This window comes from Lutjanus erythropterus, chromosome 10 (genome assembly GCF_056507025.1).
Source record: "Lutjanus erythropterus isolate fLutEry1 chromosome 10, fLutEry1.hap2, whole genome shotgun sequence".
In the NCBI taxonomy this organism is placed as follows: Eukaryota; Metazoa; Chordata; class Actinopteri; order Lutjaniformes; family Lutjanidae; genus Lutjanus; species Lutjanus erythropterus.
In genome coordinates, this window is record NC_139326.1 from 33,183,727 (window position 1) to 33,198,982 (window position 15,256).

The following is a 15,256-nucleotide window of genomic DNA, read 5'->3' on the forward strand; positions in this document are numbered from 1 at the left end:
TGTGTTCCTGTGCTTAACGAGCCACTTCAGAGACCTCAGGGTGGGCCCAAGGCAACGTGAGGGAAGTTATTGAGGCCATCGGTGTAACTGTAATGTCTGTTTGCTTTTTACCCTCCACTTCCCCTCTGTTCTTTCTTTATTATTTTATGCACAATATGGCTGCACACGCACAAAATCAAATATCATTATTTAATTTTTTAAAGTTTTTATTTATCTATCTAATTAGAATGATATTTGTCCATTGTTGATCAGTTGCTTCAGGCCCATAACTTAACCAGTTAGCCTCAGCTGTGCCCTCCAGGGGGTCAGGGTTCAACTTTCAGGTCGGCCAGCTAATGATGACCTGCACTAAAACCCAAAACTGGGGAGTGCAGGCCTGATGTCACCTGGCTGCCAATTATAGTAGATGTAAATAGAGACGTGTAATTTTCCATTAAAGCTTTGTTATACATAATTTATATGTAAAGTAATAACATATTGCTATGCACAGTGTCACCATTAAAGTAATGATGCTCACTGATTGAGTGTTCTGTGTTCTGCATAAAAGACACGGTCGCTTGCATCTGTATTGTGTGTTCATGTGCACGTAACGTGTACACATAAGCATACAGTGCATGAGATGCTGAAACTGTGGAGGAGTATTAGGGCAAAACATAAGCGGGAAAATAAGAGGAAGAACATTATTTTCTTTTTTTAGTTTGCATTTTGAAACTGATGTTGAAATGTTGAGAACTGTCTGTGCCAGGGATGAGATAAAATAAATAGGATAATTTTTTTTGTCTTATTTTGTGAATGAAGTCGAAATTCTGAGTTGAAATACCAGTCCAGCTTTATTCTCAACATGGTATTTTAACTCTCAACATTTCAACTTTATTCTCAAAATTTAAAATAAAAAATCCTCCTCTAATTTATTTTTTCTTATGCCTTGTTTGAAACTGATAGTTGTGTAACTGAAAGAAAACAAAAGTGGAATGAAAAAAACAAAATATAACCATGCTAAATATAAATGGAAAATAATAATAACAACAATTTTAAAAAAACACTAAAGGAGTTGTTGAGCATTTTAGAAAATGTTTATTTTCTTTGTGGTAGCAACTTGGATCTGTCCAAAGTTAACAACTGTGATATGATGTGCTAATAAGTGAGCTTTAAAATGCATGTATGTAGATTTTGTTACCTTTGGGCAGGTCGTTTCTCCATCTTTACCTGTGTTCATATGTGCTAAGCTAACTGGTGGCTGCTGTTAGCGTGGTATTTGCTATACAAACATAGGGCAAGGAAATCCAAAATTGTATTTCAAATTGTTGAGGAACATTTTCACAGCATTATAAGGGCATCCAAATAAACAATTCAGGGAATCACAGATAGTGTCAATATAAATATGCAACACTGTGGATCTGCATAGGTTTATCTGAAAACATGCTTCATGGCTCAGTGTTAATATTGAGCAGCATCAGAAGGGGTGGTCACACTTTGACCCGGAGTCATTTCTGCTGACAGGCACCTCTGCTATGCAGCCCTGTCACTCAACCCTCTGCACCAACAATGGCAGAAATTCCACTGTGTTTGTTTGGTTAAGGACAGAGCTCTCTGAAACCCCTGAACCTCCTCAGGATCCACAGCAGCTTCACTCACCCTGAGAGAGAAGACGGTGTCAGTCCTAACTCAGACAGCCAGAGTAAAGTTCACCCGCCATCTCAAGAATACTCTGTCCCATTTAGCAATTGTGTCTCCTGTGTCCCTCTGCAATGGAGCAAACAAGCTAAATCCACCTTGAAATGCACTTAGTAGAACATGTCAACATGTCAGGGTGCGCTCGGTTCTATGCTTCGTCTTAATCCAGCCCATTGAACGCTGACAGTTGTCTGTGAGTCAGACATTCATGAGGCCTTTGTGACTTCAGGTCTCGGAGCTCAAGCAGCCACGCTGGATGAGCAGAGCCCTCAGACACACGTTAAAATACACATGCTGGGTATACAGCCCTGCAGCCGGAGCAAAAGCCTCAGGAGGAGGAGAAACCGATACATACCTTGTGTAAACATAAGCGAAAAAATGACGCTAGACACAGAAAAGGCTCAAGCTAGGCGAGGATTATCGCTGAGAAATGAATAGAGGCCAATTATGACTGCTCTGTTGTACTGCCAATATCTGGCTCAAGAGCTGTCAGCCTGAGATGCCTGCAGGGCCTGGCGGATGGGGTGCGGTGGCTGGGGAGGGGGTCCTAAGGAGGCTAGAAAGAGGGGCCTGCAGACGCATAGACCAAGGTGAGTTTCTGAACTAGATTTTGGTGCTGTCTCCCTCATGCGGGAGGCAATTAGCTCAAAGAATCTACTGAAGCCATGAGCTAAGACTAATGGTAGGCTCAAAAAACAAAAAATGGGAACAAGGGTGTTGAGATGAGCTTGTATTCTTTTTTTTATCTCATTGGTCATATGAATTTCTCTCACTAGGGAGGGACTTACAATAAGGCAAACATTGGCAGTTGCTTTAGAGTGCTTACTAACTGGAACAAGCGGGCAAACTCGAACAGATGGAGGGTGAAAAAATGTCCAGACATAATAAAGACGATAACGCAGCAGCGCCTCCCAACAGCTCCTGTTTTCCTTCCAAACCTTGTCCTTGATGATGTTTTTCCTGTAAAAAGGCTGCAGAGAATCATAGAAGAGGTGCCACCTCACAACCTGGTTGAATAGTCTCTCTTCCTTCCTACTGACTGCTTTGATGAGGGGAAACCAAAATGGCAAAGATGTCAGAGTCCTAACAAAATACTTCTGGAGTTGAAGCAAGTGCACAAAACTTCAAGTGGTTTTTCAAACAAGTGACACGTCATTCAGTTTGTTCACTATCACAAGCAGCAGGTTAGGACATCATCACTGTTAAAAAACTAAAACAATCAGCTGATCGGTCCCTCGTACGCATCGCTTCCTCTTAGGAAGTGGTGTTTGGCCCCAAGCTACCAAGGGCTCCATAAAATGCATCACAAACTTTAAAGAAATATATAAATCCAAACACTAAAATGACATATGTGCAAACAATTCGGGAAGACACGAGCCAAGTCATGTAAACGGCTCAGTGTGGTGCACAAACTGTTGGATCTGCTGCCATCTGGCAAGAGATGCAGAAGTATCTGCCACCGTATCAACAGATGTCAGAACAACTTCTTTCCTGAGGCTGTGAGACATGCATGTGGAGGGCCTGACGCCTGTGATTGCCTTAGGCCCAAAAATGTCTAAATCTACCTGTCTATAGGAGCTGCACGAGGGCAACTGGACTTGCTTGAGGCTCTGGAAGACTTTTCACCTCTCATCCGAAAAAGCTTCTTCAGTTCTGCCTTCGTACAGCTCCTAGATAATACCATGACCTGGATGACTTAGAATTTTCACAGACGTCACACGAATTCACAGCCTACAGATGCCACTTTCTACTGTTGGGACTCCTCAGTTCAAAGGCACATTTTAATCTGTTGTTGAGTCTGCTGTCTGTACACTCCCCATCAGGAATGTCAAGGTCGTCTTGGTCGTTTCAAAGATTTGAACACTACATATTTAATTTTGCTACAGCTGTAGTGTCTAGAAACATTCAGTCAACAGGTTCCCTCCCTTCTTGACTTCTTGCTACTATTACAAACATTGAGAAAAAGGCAATGAGGTCATCCCTTGTCCTGTTGGTAGCCTAGCAGAGGTGAGGGCCTGTGAAGTGAGCTTATCTGACCCCTGATAAGAACAGGATACCCTCAGGAACGGGCTAAATTCAACACACATGGCTGCTACAGCGGCCTTTATCTGAAGATACATGGGTGTTTGAAAAGGAGCTGGATGTAGCGCTGTGGTCGGGGTTTGGCCTATCTTGACCGGTCCGGCCGACCACAGCCTTATGTAGAACACCGGTGCTTGTGGCCAACAGTAACAAGGATGTGCTACAATGTCATAGTTTGTGGTTCCAGTCCCCAGATGACACTGAGAGAGCTATTACAATCAGCAACCTCAACTCCTAAATCATCTAGTCAGGTCTGTTGCCACACAGGAAGCAGTCTTATTACCTCTGGAAGCTGCACAGAGATTTATTGAGTTCATGTTTGATTATGGCATACAACAAAGGGATAGTGTTTGTGTGTGTATACATGCCAAACCACACCGAGTGGGACAATAGCAGTCTGCTTGCAAAAGCAACACAACACACTCTGATGTTTGGATCTAAACAAGAAATGTCTGGCACTCTATATTTTAACTCGCAGGAATTGTGATTATGTCGTTGCACCTCTAACAACCTCTTAATTATTGTCTGTTTGATCAGCTACTCTTAATTCATCAAAACAGATGGCATGTAGATTAATTGCTAAATTAATTCCATAGTTGTTCAGTACCGCGTTGCTTTGTAGTTGTGCATGTCAGAGCTGGAAGGAAACATTGGAGCAGGGATTGATGTGAAAAGCCTGGCTTTTTTGTTTGGGAAGTCACAAATAAGTCTCAAGTCTTTGCATGCAAGTCCCAAGTGAAGACTGACAAGTAACAAGTCTTAAACTTTGAGTTTCAAGTCAAACAACATACTTTTTGATCTTTGGGTTTGGAGTAGGGTATCAAGTATTTTCATGTCCAAGAGAAGTCACAAGTCATTGGTGTTCAAGGCAAGTTGGAAGTCTTTTTTTTTTGAGTCCATACCTCTGCAGCTGAACAAATGTTAAGCTGAGTCATAATGAGATCAAGCAAAATTTAAAAATTTTCCAGTAGCCTACAAGTGGAATCACATATGTGGACTATGGGAACACTGTGTAAATCCTTGAGATTGACAAAGATCTTCGCGTGACATTTTAGACTGGCAATAACTGCAGTCTACGGTGTGTCAAATTGTGATAAATTAGATTCGTGAGGCACTTTGGCTTGTATCCTGTTCATAAACAGTACCAAGAAACAGCTAGATTTATTGTAAAACTGGTTAAGCCTTATGCGAAGTTGAGTCTGGAAACCAGCCAGAATGGTAACAGGATAGTCTGGAGGGATGAGTTTCCATTTCATATGAATTATTTAGAACTGCTTTTTGGCTTATTTTGTTAATCTTCCTTAATGAAACTAAAAATATGATGCAATGTGTGCGCAGTGATTACAAATGATTGAACAGTGCCAAAATGATTTTCATGTGGCTCGCTTCCACAATCACATATTAAAGCCTCTGAGTTGTACATTATCAGAAGCTCTATCAGTTGATTTATGATAAAACTGTAGCCACCTTTTTGTAAATGTAAAAATACTTAGCAAATATCCGCTTTTAATGACTTAATTCGATGGCTTTAACATTCATACCCACACACTGATCAGACCTTAATATTGATGGAGATAATCAACTTAATTGCACAGAAAATAACAAACTACTTCATGACACCTCCCTAAAGGTTTAACCCAGCAGAGCAGAGAGTGAGCATCGGTAATAAACACCAGCTTGACAGTTTCCTTCTGAATGTGTCTGCTCTGAGGCTCTGGTGTTATCAGTGTGAGTCACATCGCATAAATCAAAGTAACTTCCAGTGCTGTGATGGCTTCCCACTCTGCAGCCAAAACATCTGGCTGCAACTTAAAAGAACTGCCTGGGCCTGAACTGAGCATGTAACTGGCACAGACTGCAGTTTCTGCTGATGGCCCTGTCCATGAACAGGCATACAGTAAGTAAGAACACACACACACACACACACACAGAGCTGCAGACGTGGTGTTGTCATGTGATGCTGGGCTCGCCCTCTGGCTGCTGTCAATACCTCTCTGACTGATTCTGTCTTTCCTGTTTAGCCAATAAAACTTCTGTTTGGTGCGACTAGTGGTTTGTGAATGAATCACAAACACACACACCCTGACGTTTACTTATTTCATTTTTGGGGAAATTGCAGAGACTAGCACCCGACAAACAGAATGTCCCTGCAGTCATAATTGTGACGTATCGTTTGTGGTGTAACAATTTTACTGCAACGTAAGAGGTATCGTCTGTTCAGCGTCCCCTGCATGACGTTTCCTGTACTTTATATCATTGTGTTGCTGCAACATTGCTAAAGTGTCACATCATTTCCAAAAAGTGGTGCACATTCTGGGACAACAAACTAGTAACATTTAAAATAATGTGCTGGCAATGACACTCACATTTTCAAAGACTGCTAAAACATCATATGTTGCAAAAGCTACATTGCAACTTAATTCCTGGTGTAAATGAAAAAAAAGAGAATACTCAAAATTTCAAGGAAACTAACTTCAATGAATTTTTGAATTTTGAGCCCAATTAAAACTCTGAAGTTTTGAAAAAGTTTTACAAACTAATAATGTTTTGTTGAGATAATTTACCTTTCTTCTTTAGATAAACTTGAATCTGTGAGTTTTAGAGACTCAAAATAATTGCATTTCAAAAATTGTTGAGTAACCTCATTGAAATGAAAGTGAATAATGGTTAATAATTTCATATTTTTTATTGCAACCATTTAATTTTTGAGATTGGGAGGTTTCTAACATGCAAAGATTCAAGTTTAGTTAAAAAAGAACAGTAAATTAGTAAATTAGTCATCTCTTAGATGACTGGCAACTTGTCCAGGCTATGATAATCATCAGCCTCCACCGCGACCCTTCAAGGATAAATGGTTATGGACAATGAATGAGTGATCCTAACAAAAGATTATAGGTCAACAAAACTTTGTTTAGTTTAGTTTGGGAACATGGCTTTTGTCCCCACTTGCACCAGCCGTCCCCAGCTGACTGGTGTTGAGTCTGAAATGTGTCCCTGAAAATAGCTTGAGTCATAGACACACACACACACAAATTCTGCATGCCGTGTTTCTGCTCGCTTTGCTTCTGGAGCTCACAGTTATGCCAGCCTACGTTTATTTATTGGTCACTGGTCTGATGAGAGATGACTTGCGTGGTATGTTCTGTGTGTGAGGTGGTTTGTGTGGGGGCAGGTGGGAATGTGAATGTGTGGGTGTGTCGGCAACGTGAGCTCTCTTGTATGGCCTGCATTCGAATGTCCACACATACTGCATGTTTGAATGGCATGGTGTGGGTATACTGTGAGCTTGCATTCAGTACACATTAACGTTCCCTAAAAATAAAGCTGTAGAGAGCTATACGTCCGCGCTGTCTTTCCAAAAACAAATTCAACATTTTCAGACAGTTCTATTACAGGAGCGTCGCTATCACAGCCATGTGATGGCATACACACACACACTAACAGAGACCAATGTATATATAACCAGCTCAGTAATTAGCCTTCACAGAGTAACCTTTGGCCTGAATGTTATCCTGTATATGACAAATGATGTAGCGGCAGCAACATGAAGAGTGGTCATTAGTGTATGTCGAGGGATGGCATTCGTCTCGACTCACTGATCTGGGTTCTGTCCACCCAATGGTATTTTTAGACTGTCTTTATCTTTGCTCCTTTTGAGTGCCAATGGTTCAAAGATGGGCTTCAGACGATAATTTACCAACTGCTTTGTAGTGGAGTTACGGCAAAAATGTAACTTTTTTTTTTTTAAATCTCTAAGTGATTTAAAGATCATTTTCTTGCCATGCACCAAACCTTAAAAAAGTAAAGAAAGAAACTTCAAAGCCAAAATTCTTTTTCAAAAAAATTTACGATCAGAAATAAAAAAAAAAAAAGGCTGAAGAAATAGCTATGGAACAATTGAAAACTTCTTACTATTTATTTAAACACACAATATATCAATTCTGTCTCTAGGGCTCTTTTTTACGTTAAAACAATAACAAAAGATGTAGTTTGATGTTACTGTGAAGTAGCATGGGATCATGGAAGAGGTTGTCTATACTGTTTAACAGCCACCATAACTGATGAAAATCTATGAGATACGACTCAGGCAGAAATCATATCCTGTGTTTTCGTGGGAGTTATAGCAACTGGCAACTAGCTAACAATGGCTAACAGGAAATGCATCATTACCTTGAATCAATTACATGTTTCTCTGCATTTGAACATTATTTGAAATATTTGGGATAATGTAAGTATACGACGCAACAAAATATGTCACATATATCTACTATTTAAGTGACCTTTTAATGCAGAAAAGTTACCTATAATAAATGAATAGTTTGATATTTTGAGAAATACAGTTATCTTCATGGCTAAGAGATAAATGAAGATTGTTAAATGGAGCTGGAGTCAACAGGTGAAAGACTTTTTCCAGGGCAGCCATATTGATATGAAATAGTAGAGGAAACACAGGCGTTACTAATGAGACTAATTAAGGTCCAGTTAAATTTAGTGTAGCACAGTCTTTCCAGTGAGCTTGCATGCAAAACAACAGCAACCTGACTCTGTGACCTGAATGGAACAGGACTGTAATATCATTGGTAACACGTCTGTTTACTCTATTTCATGTAAAAATGACTGCTGTCAAAGAGGTCTATTAGCTTAACGTTGCTTAAAATCTGGAAAGTGGGTGAAATAGCTAGCCTGGCTCGTCATTTTTACACTTCAGTTTTTTGTTCAGATTAAAAAAACAAGATTACTTGGATAAAAATTCAATTAATTTATAAATTAGTGATCTTTAGTGGTGTTACGATAGTTGTACTTGAAATGTGCTTCAGTTAGTGTGTTGGATTTGATTGAAATGTAACAGCAGTTTTGGTGGCTTTGCCAGCATTTTGTCATTAGTTCACCAAGGGGGAGAAAATGTACCGGTAATTCCACATATCTCCAACTTGGAATTGCAACAAGGATGTGTGACCTGTTTTTATTTCCGATCTGAACAATATAACATGAAGCTCAAGACATTAGAGTGGTATGATCAATCTTATCATCTATCTCTCAGCAAAAACGTGAACGTGCACGTTACTCCTACCAGCTATTTTCCTGCAAGTGGAAGACAAAAAGACAGAAAAGTTTTGATTATTTTGTATCAAAAAGGTCAGCTAAATATTTTCTTGTCAGGGAAAGCAGTGAAGGATAATACGAATGCACGAGTCTGACATCGGTATCGATGCCTAAAATCAAAGTTAAGTCAAATTCTACAATCTGTTTTAGAGTATTGGAAGCAAACTGAATAGCGGGCATCTGACACTTAAAGAAATTGCTTCATTGCATTTATGTGTGCATGCATCACATGTATTAGTATAAAAGAGGGAGTGTAAGTGGTTACTTTTAAAAATGCTGACTCTTGAGTGTAATATTCAGAGTCAGAGATAATTTTCTCTGCCTGCTGCTCCCAGTGGACATGACCATGAGAAACAGCTTGATCATTAAAGAGGAGTTTCAGAAGGAACTGATAAAGGTATTAACCTTGGACACTGGGTGCCTCCCCTTCTTCACTGTTCCAAGGGAGGATGGTTCAGCGGTGCTGATAGTGCCTGTGCATCTGCTCTCTCCTTCCCGCTACACACGGGTTCATTCAAGTTGTGTTTTGTTCTGTGCCTCAGAGTGACAGGCGGGCCAGTCACTCCTCGCCCTCCCTGAGATCTCTCCATTCACACCTGCACAGATGCCCAAGCAAAACATGAGCTGGGGAGGCCTCGCCATCACATTTTATGATCCCTGCACATTCAACACATCCTCCCATTCACAGTATCTCCTCCTTCTGTTCTGATAACTTGATGCATGTGTCCACTGACACATATTCAATCCTGTGTCCAACTGGTATCCTTGAGGGGACCTTGAGAGGACAAATCACCCTGTTTTGTTGATTGATAATACTTAAGTTTTTGTTCAGTTCCCAATAATAGCACTTGTGAAGCTGCCATTTTGTCTCAAAACAAATACAGAACAGAAAAATACACATTCTTACACCCATTTATACAAGGTCACTCAGAATTCAGTGACACACATATTGTGTTTTGAGTGAGGGGTAGGCCAGCAATAATTCATATGCTTTTTTGAGTTTAAAAATTTGTTCATCCTTGCCTGAAGAAAATAATTCATATTGCTTCCCTCATGGATTGCATGGACTTACTGGGCACAGACCCAGGGGCCCAAGTGGTCAGGAGGTCCCAGGGGCAGGGACTACAAAGAGACACAAAACAACCACAAAAAAGCTGCAAAATTTTCAGAGACACAAGACTACTAGAAGGAGATGGAAAACATCTACTAAGAAATGCAAAATCACTATAAAGAAAAACAAAATAACAAGGAAAAGACAAAGAACAGCCACAAAGAGATGCAACATGACTACAGAGACAAAATGAGAACAGAAAGACAGAACACAGTCACAAAGGGATGTAACATTATTAGAAAGAAACAGAAAACAACTACAAACAGACATAAAATGACAAGAGATGCAAAATGACTACAAAGTAAATCTTGTAGTCTGGGTGTCTTGCTCCTGTTGGAGGGGTTGGAGGGCTTTTATGTGTCCATGCCCTGGGGCTTATTGTCTCATATTCTGTCCATGACTTCACTGAGAATCATCAAAAGGGTTTCTCAGATTGTAGGAAATTATTAACTGATATATAAATTGGTTAGGTTCATTAGGTGGGGCGACAGCAGATAAAACAAAACAGTTAATATGCCTTTTCATAGCGCACATTTTATCATACAGAAAAATATGATGTTACTAATAACTGTTCAAGAGACACAGTTAAAGCCTCTAAGTTTGCAGTTTGATGCTCAGCTCATCCTGTCCACATGTCAAAGGGTCCTCGGGCAAGACACTGAACCTCATTTTGCTCCAAGTGGACAGACCAGGAACCTTGCATGACGGCTCTGTTGCCTTCAGTTTGGGTGAATAAGAGATACATTTAAAGTGCTTTGACAGTTAAAGTAGGAAAGCACTACTTAAGAGCAGAGGGATAACTTAGCTAACCCCAAAGACTGGAAACCAAAAAGGTGCTGCTATTGTGCATGTTGGCTCACTGGAAAGGCTCTGATACACTGAAGAGGACAGAATCTTAATTAGTATCACCATTTCATATCAATATGACTGCCATGAAAAATGTCTGCTAAAACAATGCAAAAACATATTTTATTTGTGCAAAATAAATGTGTGTAAATGACAATTTCGACAGAGCCAAGCAAGCTATTTTTTCAATTCAGTTAGTTGTTTGGTCTGTAAAATGTCAGAAAATGGTGAAAAAATGTCAATCAATGTTTCCCAAAACTCAAGACGATCTCCTCAAATGTCTTGTTTTGCTCAGAATCCAAAGATATTCCGTTTGCTGTCAAAGAGGAGTAAATAAATTGGAAAATATTCACAGGTAAGATGCTGAAATCAGGGAATTTTGACTTTTTTTTTCTTAAAGAATCACTCAAACTGAATAACCAAATATCAAAATAGTGGGTGATTTCATAATCAGTTAATAATCGATTATTTGATTAATTGTTGCAGCTCTAGATGCTGCAATGCCACTAAAACAAGTGCCCAATGGTGTGATTATACCCACAGTGTACATCCAGATAGTCAGAGTACCCAAAAGTGTCAAACTGTTCCTTTAAAGAACTTATTTGGACTTGAAAAAAAATGTTTAGTACTTGTTAGTTTAATTTTTAGTTATCAGTTTTACATTTAGAAACATATTAGAAAACTACTGTGTGCTCTGTAGCATATATTGGTGTGTATATCTTAAATGCCCAGTATGTTAGTAAGAAAATTCCTCCTGCTCATCATGTTCGTCTCTCAGTACACACTACCTCTCTGTGTCCACACTATGTTTTCATTACTTTACGGTCAGTCTCGGGGGACTTAAAAGCACTGTCTAGTGTTCCTCCCTGGAGTTTTGCCCTCCACGGTTTACAGTGCAGCCCTCTACCTCGCTATGATGAGAGAGGAGCCTGGTAGCGCTCCCATCTATTTCTATCTCTCTGTGGTCTGGCTGCTGCTCCGGCTGACCCGCAGCCTTTCTAATTTGGTGATGAGCTGTAAAGTGACCTGCCTGCCCCCACGGCCGGGCGGCTGGAGCGAGAGTGGGATTCCAGGGATTTCCTTACCAGGCAGTCTCTTGGGTTGGATGGATGATACTGTATACACACCCCAACCTTGTCACACACACACCCAGCCTCTCCTCCGCTGCCTCCTCCTCCTAGCCGAGGACCCACGGGGAGTCCAAGGCTCTAGCTCTCAAGTGCACCCTGGCATTGTCCCGAACACCCTCCCTGCCCCTGGGTAAGCTGAGATGCCAGGAATAATTGATGATGATGTAGGCCATGGTATCTGTCCAGGCAGGGCAGCAGACACTTTCTCCCACCTCCTGCTGAGGGGTTACCAGCCTGCCACCTCCATTTGCACTAATTAGTTTAAACTCACTGCTGCTCTACAACTGAGACTCAACCTCTTCATGTATGTCATTAAGTGCTTATGTATTTCATCAAGCTCATTAGTGAATTGGATACACTGGTACTCCTCCTCCTGTCTAAGTCCAAAATATTGTATGTCTCATTTAGTATAATTTGAGTCCGGCATGTTTAGGAGGAGGTGAGAATGTAATTTAAGTGGTTTCACATGTAGATTAAAATTTATGCGCTGCACCCCATAAATACACCAAATATTATGACTGGGGTGTGTCCCTGACGAGGGCTGTATAGACCTAAAGGATGCCATTTACTTGCCTAAATAAATTATGCTGTAGGGGAGCCTGGGGACAGTTGCAACACTTTTGCATTTCTCTCAGTTTCTCAGAGACTAGATGGGACAGAGGGGTCTTCAGTGTTTTTGAGTTCATGTACCTCCAAGCTGACTGAGAGAAGCGAACCAGGGACCCCCTACTACGTATATTGCATTGACTATTTTTGCATCTCCTCTCATTGCACTTCCCCGTAGCTTGTAAGCCAGCAGCAGTTGTAGCATGTCTAATCTAAGCTGCCTTAACCTCATCCTTTGGACTTCTGACGGTGGTTTTTCTGGGTAGGCTTACATCAGTCTCTCGCTTGTGAAATGGTGAAACTATCTTGTGGCTCATGAGTGTGTCTGTAGGCTACACTTGGGATAATAATACAGCTAATTGGCCAATATGTTTCAATAATACATAGCTAACTAGTTTGCTATGATGAATAGCTAGCACTCAGTGATTTAGAAAATTAGCTAGGTTTTTGTCAGTGTTATGCAAATTAAATGTTTTGGGTTGTCTTTACAAATACTGCAAATATTTGCTAATAATATGTTGGATATAAGTTAACATGTAGTTTTTGAGTCATTTAAAATTTAGATAAAAAACAAAACAAAAACATTAAATGAAAAAATATCACACAATAATTCAGTTCCCCTCCAGTAATTCTGAGGAGACCTGAGGGTCGTAGGTCACCTGTTAAGGACTAGACCAACCAAATATTTCTATAACAAACTAAAAAATAAACCAAACTAAAATCACATTAATTAAAAAAAAAATAACTTTTGCTTTTTGTCTCAGTAAGCTAGTATACTGAAAATACACTTTGTTTTACAACTTTACAGTACAGTATAGTTTACTCAATAATATTTATTAGATAACAGAGAGTTTTGTTTGTTTACATGTCAAACTTAGGCCTACCTTTCATGATGTGCAGATGTTTAAGATTCATTGAATCTCTCTATATTTCTGTGTGAGGCAGGAAAAATGGAACAGTTTGCAATGCAACAAACTTTTATTAAACATGTACATATTGTACAAAACTACAACAATGACTTGTTTGCGTTGAAAAATACCATTTTGAAGTCTGATTAGATGTGGCCACTTAGCTTTGGGACAGGTGCAACACCTTGTCACAAGACACACTGACTCTGACATTTGCTAATCATCCCACAAAAAGTTAACAAAACAATGATTCAAATTCAACAATGTTTTATTAAATTCATACAAAACATCAGGATAAAAAAATCAACTCATGAAAAAATACTTTCATACCTCCAAACTTTCTTTTTCAGTAAATGCAGGAGCAGATGTTGAATGGGTCCTCTGTCTTCCTGGTGGGTAGAGGGTCTAACTGAGCATGTGTTGTATAAGTATCATCACTCGAACATATTTCTGATCAGAGGCTTGTTGCAACTTTGCCCCCAGTCTACCCTATGTGCTTTTTTTTAAAAAAGTTAAATGAGCGCTATCTGTATTTTGTTCTGGCGTTTTTGTTGCTTGGAGTGATTTTGTTTGTGGATGGATTATTTTGGTTTCTAACCCACTGTGCTCTACCTGCTATGCACCCTCTCTGAGCCACCTGTACTCCTTATTGTTTCATTTCAGAGTGCAGCAGGGGGACTGTCTGACTCTAATCCATGGCCACAGAAGAGGTTTAAAACACTCTGGTTTCATCTAATCTTCCAGCTCAGACCTAGCCGAGCTTGAAACCCGCTTTCTCCATGATAGGAATGGACAAATAAAGGTCTCTCCCAGCACTCCCATGAAAGGGGCCTGTGTGCTCTGTGGATTAGAGCCCTGTGTTTTCTCTGTCTCTTTTTCTCCATTAGACTGAAAAGGATGAAAAAAAAAAAAAAGACTCTCCTGTTCTTGCAGTATTGTAAGGCATTGCAAGTTCTATAGTTATTGCTCAGTTCTGCTGTTTTTTTTAGGTAGTCAGTGTTTAGTAGCTCATAATAGAATTAGTAGTGATTTTAAAAAAGTATAATCTCGCATTAGTATTCTCAAAGTTTTTTGAGTCTCATTTCTCAAATTCTTCTCTTCTTTCCTCTTCTCTTCAATATAGAAAATAATCATTTTAAAGAGATCCGAAGCAATACTGGGGCTGTCAGTAATGATATTAAGTAGTAAAAAAATTTCAGTATCTATATATTGGCTGATATTGATTCCTCAAGTGAACTTATCCACTTGTGAAAAACATAATGTCACTGTAGAGCAGAAACCAAGTATTTGTCAAATCTACAGGCAGACATAAAGGGTACCCAATAACATTGATTTATGAAAAAAAAGTCAAAATATGACAAATGAGGCTTGTGCCCAACAGTGACATGCTGCCTGCAAAAAACTATAGAAAATATAAACATTATGCATTATGCTCTGCTTTTTCAGTATTTTCAGAGCCTAATTTTTAATCTTTGCAAAGGCACACTACAGAAAAGCCGCTACACACACACACACACACACGGGCAGGCAGTCATACAAGCGGAAAGACTAAAGAGGACTTCAAAGCTGCTGAGAGGCACAGAGAGCGAGGGGGACGGATTTTCTATACAGGCACTTTCACGGACAGCTCAACTGTTGTAAACAGAGGTCCTTCAACTTCGGCGCATGTTTTGTATCCTCTGCTTGCGAGGCTGGCTGAATCTCTCTGACCACTGCCAAAACACCGGTGTCTCGCTGAAATGGTACTTTGTTAAGTTTTGCTAAAGCTTCATTTTTATTATAATGACTCTACTTAA

At 39.9% G+C, this 15,256-nt stretch overlaps 1 protein-coding gene across 1 annotated transcript in view; it reads left to right on the forward strand.

Moving 5' to 3' along the window:
- The first annotated feature begins 15,097 nt into the window (after positions 1 to 15,097).
- The window catches only part of gnb1l (guanine nucleotide binding protein (G protein), beta polypeptide 1-like), a 30,888-nt gene continuing 30,729 nt past the window's right edge, over positions 15,098 to 15,256 (forward strand). Inside the window, exon 1 of the mRNA XM_084729095.1 lies at positions 15,098 to 15,202. The gene's annotated coding sequence lies outside the window, so the exon portion shown is untranslated. The remainder of the gene's footprint in view (positions 15,203 to 15,256) is intronic.